Here is an 8,349-nt window from a genome sequence, read left to right as displayed (position 1 = left end):
AATGTTATCCAGATGATACAACAAAGCGTGCAGTTTGGAGGATTGCCCAGCGAGGATCCCAATGCACATATCTCCAACTTTTTGGAGATTTATGACACATTCAAAATAAATGGAACAACCGATGATGCCATTCGGCTGAGATTGTTTCCATTTTCCTTGAGGGGCAAAGAGATGGCTGCAATCTCTTCCACAACAGACGATCACTACTTGGAAGGCGTTGGCCGAAAAATTTTTATATAAGTATTTTCCTCCCGCTAAAACTTCTAAACTTAGAAATGACATATCTTCTTTTGTGCAGTTTGATGATGAAAGCATGTACGATTCATGGGAGAGATTTAAAGATCTTTTGAGATGCTGCCCACATCACGGATTGCCAGTGTGGATGCAGGTTCAGACCTTCTACAGCGGGTTGAACCTTGCAACGAGGCAGATGGTGGATGCTGCAGTGGGGCGATAAGCGATAAGACGCCCGGCGGGCTCGAACTTGATAGAGGAAATAGCCATGAACAACTATCAATGGCAATCCTCTAGGAGCCGACCAGGAAGACAGGGAGTGGTCAACCAAGTGGACTCTACGAAGCCTTGGCGAGCTCAAGTGGAGCTTCTAGCCAAGAAGATCGACCAACTCAGGATGCTTGGGTTCATGCAAATGAACGTTGGGCTGCGAGTTTTGTGGTGGCCCGCATTACAAGTGTGAAACTGTCTGCGGGAGGTATGTTGCTTTATCTTCTACTAGTTTTCCATCTAATTATGCTATATCTTCCGATGTTGAACAGTTGATTATATGGGAATGCCCCAAGGCAGAATAACCTTTACAAAGAATACATACAACCCTGGATGGCGCAATCATCCCAATTTCGGTTGGAGGAACAATAATGCAGGGTCCGCCAGTTTTCAAAGACTTCATCAACAACCACAAAGAACAACCGGTTGGGCTGCACAAGCTCCTCCTCCACAAGAAAAGAAGTCAAATTTAGAGGAGCTCATGATGAAGTTTGTGGACGTCTAAACGAGATTCCAGTGACCGATAGTGCACTTAGGAATCAGTAGGGCCTCGATTCAAAACTTGGAGACTCAAATTGGCCAAATTTCTAAGATGCTTTCAGAGAGACCTTCAGGATCGCTCCCTAGCACTACAGAGTCAAACCCGAGGGAGCATTGCAAGGCTATCACCTTGCGTTCAGGTAAGAATTTGACTAGTTCTTCGCCTTTAGCTGATAAGGATAATAAAATCGTGCAGGTCGAGCCAGCTAAGGAAGGACCAGACCTTGAGGTGGTAGAGAATGAGAGAAAGAAAGAAGACAGGCAAAGAGCCATGCGGGAGCATCATTGATTCCATATCCCTGTAAGGTTGAGGCAGGATAAGGTGGACAAGCAATACAGTAAGTTTCTTGACTTATTTAAGCAGCTGAAAATTAACTTACCTTTTGTTGAGGCAATTTCACAGATGCCGAAATACGCCAAGTTTTTAAAGGAGATTTTGAGCAACAAGAGGAAGTTGGAGGATCTTGGTCAGGTGGTGCTTAATGAGGAGTGTTCAGCTATTCTCCAGAATAAACTGCCACTCAAGCGACGAGATCCAGGGAGTTTTACTATCCCTTGTATGATTGGTGATTTATCAATTAGTGGTGCATTGGCTGATTTAGGAGCTAGCATTAACTTAATGCCCACTAGTTTATTTGCCAAATTAGGGTTGCATGAACCTAAGCCTACTAGGATGAGTGTTCAGTTAGCAGATAGAACTGTTAAAATTCCTAGAGGTATTGTTGAAGATGTACTTGTAAAGGTAGATAAATTTATCTTTCCTATGGATTTTGTGGTAATGGATATGGAGGGTGAGAGCACTGTGCCTCTTATCCTGGGTAGGCCTTTCCTAGCTACATCGAGGGCTGTTATCGATGTAAGCGATGGAAAGCTTAAGCTTAGAGTTGATGATGAGACCATTACCTTTGACCTAGCCACTTCCATGAGACAGTCACTGAACTATGATAATACTGTATATTCTATTGATGTGATTGATGATGTGGTTGAGTCCCATTTGCAAGAAATTTTATGTTCTGACCCTTTGCAAGTAGCAATATATGAGGATGAGGAGGAGTTGTCCAACGAGCAAGTGTTGGAGCAACTCGCTGTTTTATTGGCTTTTGAGCCGAGCTTGTCAACTGATCCCTATCTTTTTCTTGACAGGTCTGGGGTGCAGAAAGTAAAGACTTCATTCGAGGACCCACCAGTCTTAGAACTGAAGGAGTTACCGAGCCACTTGGTTTATGCCTTCCTGGATGAAGAGAAGCGCTTACCAGTAATCATAGCAGCCGATCTAACTCCTGAAGAAAAAGCCATGCTGTTGGAAGTTCTAAGGAAGTACAAGAAGGCCTTTGCTTTCAATATAGCAGATATCCCGGGCATAAATCCAAGTTTCTGCTCTCATAAGATTTCATTGGAGGGCCGAGTTTGGTAGGTTGTTCGACCTCAAAGACGACTCAATTCGAACATGAAAGAAGTGGTAAAGAAGGAGGTAATTAAACTTCTTGATGCAGGTTTAATATATCCCATTTCGGCGATTCGTAGGTTAGTCCTGAGTTGTACCAAGAAGGAGGCATCGGTGGTAAGGAATGAGAAGGATGAGCTGATCTCGACTCGGACGGTAACAGGCTTCCGAGTTTGCATTGATTACCGTAGGCTTAATGATGCAACTCGGAAGGACCATTTCCCTCTTCCTTTTATTGATCAGATGATTGAACGTTTAGCAGGTCACATGTTTTATTGTTTTCTTGATGGCTTTTCAGGTTACTTTCAGATTCCTATTGCACCTGAGGACCACGAGAAGACTACCTTCACCTGCCCTTATGGGACGTTTGCTTATAGACGATGCCATTCGGACTGTGCAATGCACCGGCTACATTTCAGCGGTGCATGATGGCTATTTTTGAGGACATGATTGAGGAGTCTATGGAGGTATTATGGATGACTTCTCTGTTTTTGGTAATTCTTTCTCTCTTTGTTTGGCAAACCTTAAGCGCATGTTAGCTAGGTGTATTGAGGCTAACTTGGTACTAAACTGGGAAAATGCCATTTCATGGTGAGAGAGGGGATTGTTTTGGGGCATAAGATCTCTCAGGCTGGGATGGAGGTGAATAGAGCTAAGGTAGAAGTAATATCTAAGCTACCTCCTCCTAGTTCTGTTAAGGCTGTTAGGAGTTTTCTGGGCCATGCAGGGTTTTATAGGAGATTTATTAGAGATTTCTCTAAGATTGCTAGGTCTCTCACTCAATTGTTAGTTAAAGATGTACCTTTTATTTTTGATGATGCATGCTTGGCAGCTTTTGAGTTACTTAAGAAACTTCTAACTACAGCCCCAATCATGGTTTCTCCTTATTGGGGGCTACCTTTTGAACTGATGTGCGATGCTAGTGATTATGAAGTTGGAGCTGTGCTTGGACAGAGGATTGAAAAGAAGTTCCAACCCATTTACTATGCTAGCAAGACTTTGACGGGAGCCCAGGAACACTATACCACCACAGAGAAGGAGTTATTGGCTGTTGTTTACGCCTTCGACAAGTTTAGATCATACCTCGTTCTCTCCAAAACCATTGTCTTCACGGACCACTCGGCATTGAGGTACTTATTCCTGAAAAATGATGCGAAACCGAGATTGATTAGGTGGATTCTTTTGTTACAGGAATTTGATGTCGAGATCAAGGATAAGAAGGGCGCGGAGAATCTGGCAACGGACCATTTATCGAGATTGGAAAATCCTCACTTGGATGCACTTGATGAGACGGCCATAGACGATCGATTTCCAGAAGAACATTTATATGTCACTCAGGTATACACTGATACTCCCTGGTTTTCAGATTACGCTAACTATTTGGTTGCTAGGGTTCTACCAAAGGGTATGACTTATCAGTAAAAGAAGAAATTCTTCGCTGATTTAAAATACTATATTTGGGAAGATCCCTTTTTGTTTAAAGTATGTGCAGATCAGGTGATTCGCCGTTATGTATATGGCGAGGAGACTCTCCAAATATTGAAGCACTGCCATGAGGGACCCACTAGAGGTCATCAAGCAGCAAACCATACAGCGAGGAAGGTGCTAGAGGCAGGATTCTATTGGCCTACGCTCTTCCAAGATGCACGGAAATTTGTTCAGGTTTGTGACCCTTGCCAGTGCGCAGGTAACTCTTCTCGTGATGAGATGCCCCAAACTGGTGTGCAAGTCATTGAGATTTTTTATGTTTGGGGCATTGACTTCATGGGACCCTTTCCCTCTTCGTATGGTAATAAGTACATTCTGGTTGCTGTTGAATATTTCTCTAAGTGGCACCGGAAGCTCGGTGTAGCCAGAGCGACGATGCGGGGTTGTCTGCAGGTTCCTTAAGCGATTGTTTGCTAGGTTTGGCATACCTAGGGCGCTTATTAGTGATAGAGGAACATATTTCTGCAATGCCCAATTAGAGAAAGTACTTAAGCGGTACGGATTTACTCATCGATTCTCTACTCCCTATCACCCCCAGACTAGTGGGCAGGTTGAGGTAACTAATAGGGGTATTAAACGTATTTTAGAGAGAACCGTTAGTACTAGTAGGAAGGACTGGACTCTTAAGTTAGATGATGCATTATGGGCGTTTAGGACTGCTTTTAGGACATCTATAGGTTTTACGCCCTATCGCCTTGTTTATGGAAAGTCATGTCATTTGCCTGTTGAGTTAGAGCATAGGGCACTTTGGGCCTTTAGAACTTGTAACTTTGATATTGATTCTGCAGGTAAGGAGCGACAATGGCAGCTGAGTGAGCTAGATGAGTGGACATTACCAATGAGTCCCACATGGCGTCATATGAAATTGGGTGGATGTAGAGACATCCCTGATACTCCTCCCCCGAGATTTCTTGTTCAGTCCATAATCCCAAATGCATGCCAAATTGTGGGACCGACATCGAGAACTCCCTTCCCCCAAGCCCGAAATAAATTGCATCGGTGATGCCGGTTGTGATCATTGCTGCGGGAAGAAGGTCTTTGAGGAACTCGATCGTAAGCTCACGGTAGGTTGGCTCAATGATGTCAAAGAATCTCGCATACGACAGAGTCTCGAATAGTGTGTGCATATCTTGAGCCAATCCCACTCTCTCTAGGGATGTGAAGTCTATGCAACGGCCCGCCATCACTTGCTTCCATCTTATGACTCGGAATCTACTTTCATTGTCGCATTAGGGAATGTCCACAATGGATGACGGCCAAGTGTGGATGGATTCACAGTAGTGCTTTCCGAGGTCGGACTATTTCTTTGTTGTGGTGGAGGTGGAAGTCATGGTCTTTGGTTACGGCTGTGGAGGAAGACGTTCCTTCACCACGCGATCACTTCTTTGGTAGCGGCAGCGTTTGATTGCTTTCTACGAGATTTATCGCGGTCCGTCATATCACCTAATGCAACGAATTATTAGTTTTTTATAAGAATTCAAGTTAATGAAAGAAATAATCTACCGAATCAACAGCATAATGATTATACTTCGACTAACCAAAAACTTGTATAAACTAATAAACCGATACATACCAATCTAATTTATCATGAACCAGCAATTGCAATTTAAGTCTAAACATTATTCATGCTTTGCATACTGTAGGCACATTTTATTTCCACCAAAACCCCACACTTATCATTTTCATAACCGACTACACCACAAATACAACAACTAATGTAAATTAACCTAACCAAGGTCATATGGTTACAATATAAAGCCACCAAGATATCCTAGCATGTCCTAACAAGAGTATATGTATAAAATAGAAGTCAAATCATAATAAAATAAAATATAAGGCAACAAATGAAGGGACTTACCTGAGTTCGCTAAAGAAAGTGAGAAGGGTGAGATAAGGGTATAAGAACAACACCTTTGAGCTAAGAAAAATAAAAGGGAAGCAAAATTTTCGGAGGCCTCCCCTTCTTATAGGCACGTGTTCAGCACGGGTGAGGGTAAGGCCGTGCTGACCAGCACGGCTAGGACTCGGCCGTCTTGAGCCTTTCTTCTTGTGATGCACCTTGGCACGGGCAATGGCACAACCGTGCTAATGAGCACGGCATGGGGTTTTATCCCGTGATGCCTTCGGAAGCCGTGACAAATTATTCTTTATCCTTCAACACGGGCTTGACTCTGGCCGTGCTCCTCAAGACTACCGGTGTTCTAGCCCGTGATGGCCACGGAAACCGTGGTGAAACGGAGTGTTTCTGGGCTTTCCTTTGCCATCTCGAGTCGCCTTGCCCCCTACCTGTAATGAACATATATATGCATGTAATTAGATCATAAAACAAGTAGATATGGTCAAACGGAAGAGTCCGTCCTCTCCGATTATATAAGTCCGAAAAATTAAAAGACCTAATTACTGTTAAGCAACTATAATAAAGTCAAATGAAAATGATGAAACAATCACAACTAATTAAAAACATAAAAGTATAATCCAAGTCGAATGTACAGAAGTGCTTATTTGTAGAGTCTTAAGCTTGACTCATTCGGATCACCCTTCCTGTGCATACAAAGCCAGGTCAACTCGTTGCTCACTATCCAACGAGTTACAATGGTATCGCTTTAGCCGATGGCCGTTTACTATGAAGTTTCCCTTCTCTGGATGATGCAACTCTACCACTCCATATGGAAAGACTTGTCCAATCTGAAATGGTCCAGACCAACGAGTCTGCGACTTTCCGGGAAGCAGACGGCCGAGAGTTGTAAAGCAACACTCGATCCCCAACCTGAAACTCCTTAGGCTCACGAATCCTTTGATCATGCCATTTCTTAGTCCTTGCTTTGTAAGTTGAGGAGTTTTCGTACGCCTGCTGGCGCCACTCATCTAGCTCACTCAACTGCCATTGTCGCTCCTTACCTGCAGAATCAATATCAAAGTTACAAGTTCTAAGGGCCCAAAGTGCCCTATGCTCTAACTCAACAGGCAAATGACATGACTTTCCATAAACAAGGCGATAGGGCGTAAAACCTATAGATGTCCTAAAAGCAGTCCTAAATGCCCATAATGCATCATCTAACTTAAGAGAGAAGAAGGATGAGAGGAAAAAATTTTATAATATTTTTCTTATAATAAAATATGGAAAAATGCAGATGAGTCTCCCCTCCAAGAAGTTGCTTTAATGACATCCTTGACTCAATTATTATTATTTAATTTTATTATTTATTTCTTTCTATATATGTAAAGTAAATAATTCATCAATTTTTAATATAATATTAATTCAAGATAAAAAGAAAACAAGTATTTTAAATAAAACTAATGTGAATGTAAATAAAACCGACTACTCTTTTAAAATCACAAATCTAATTTCAAAATTTTTACCAAATTACCCCTAATAAAATTAAAGCATTTAAAATTTAAAATCACGGGTATTACATTCTCCCCCCTTTAAGAAAATTTGTCCTCGAATTTTGAAAGAAACAAGGCTTACCTCAAGATTGAAATAAATGAGGATAGAGGTCTCTTATCTCTTGCTCGGTTTTTCAGGTACACTCCTCGATCGAATGGTTCTCCACAACACCTTGACCATCGGTATAACATTAGAGCGCAGTTGGCGAACTTGAGTATCCATGATCATAAGTAGCCGCTCCTCGTAGGTCAAGTCTTGGCTTACTTCCATATATTGAGGCTGCAATACGTGCGAAGGATCTGAAATATACTTTCTTAACATGGAAATATGAAATATCGGATGCACATGCGAGAAATTCAGCGGCAAGTCCAACTTGTATGCTATCTCTCCAATCCTGTCAATAATCTTAATGGTCCCACATAACAAAGATCCAACTTGCCTTTCTTGCCAAACCGCATCACACCATGCATAGAGGACACCTTCAAGAATCATACTCTCCAATACTGAATTCCACGTGCTTCTACTTCGGATCCACATAACTCTTATGCCTACTGAAAGCTGTCTTCAATCGCTCACGAATAATAGGAATCTTCTCTGAAGTGATCTAAACCAACTCCAGTCTTGCTAAATTCCGTTCACCAACTTCTTCCCAACATATAGGAGATCTGCACTTCCGGTAGTACAATGCCTCGTAAAGAGCCATCTCGATGCTTGAATGGTAGTTGTTATTATAAGCGAACTCAATCAATGGTAGGTATCAATCCCACTAATCATCAAAGTCTATTACAGACATCTGAAGCATATGTTTCAAGGTCTGAATTGTCCTCTTTGACTGTCTGTCAGTATGGGGGTGAAAAGTTGTGCTGAAGTCCAATCTAGTACCGAGCTCCTCTTGTAGCTTTCTTCAAAACCTTGAACTCAACTGTGGTCCCCTGTCAAACACTATATAAATAAAGACGTTGTGAAGACTGACAATTCTCTCTAG

General features: G+C 42.2%; 1 non-coding gene across 1 annotated transcript; it reads right to left on the bottom strand.

Moving 5' to 3' along the window:
* Positions 1-265: 265 nt before the first annotated feature.
* LOC112536502 lies at positions 266-372 on the bottom strand. Its single transcript, XR_003080498.1, has one exon. It is a non-coding gene; the product is annotated as a small nucleolar RNA R71 (small nucleolar RNA).
* Between the last annotated feature and the right edge of the window lie 7,977 nt (positions 373-8,349).

Source organism: Ricinus communis, chromosome 2 (assembly GCF_019578655.1).
Source record: "Ricinus communis isolate WT05 ecotype wild-type chromosome 2, ASM1957865v1, whole genome shotgun sequence".
Classification (NCBI taxonomy): Eukaryota; Viridiplantae; Streptophyta; class Magnoliopsida; order Malpighiales; family Euphorbiaceae; genus Ricinus; species Ricinus communis.
This window is presented reverse-complemented; position numbering and strand designations above follow the sequence as displayed.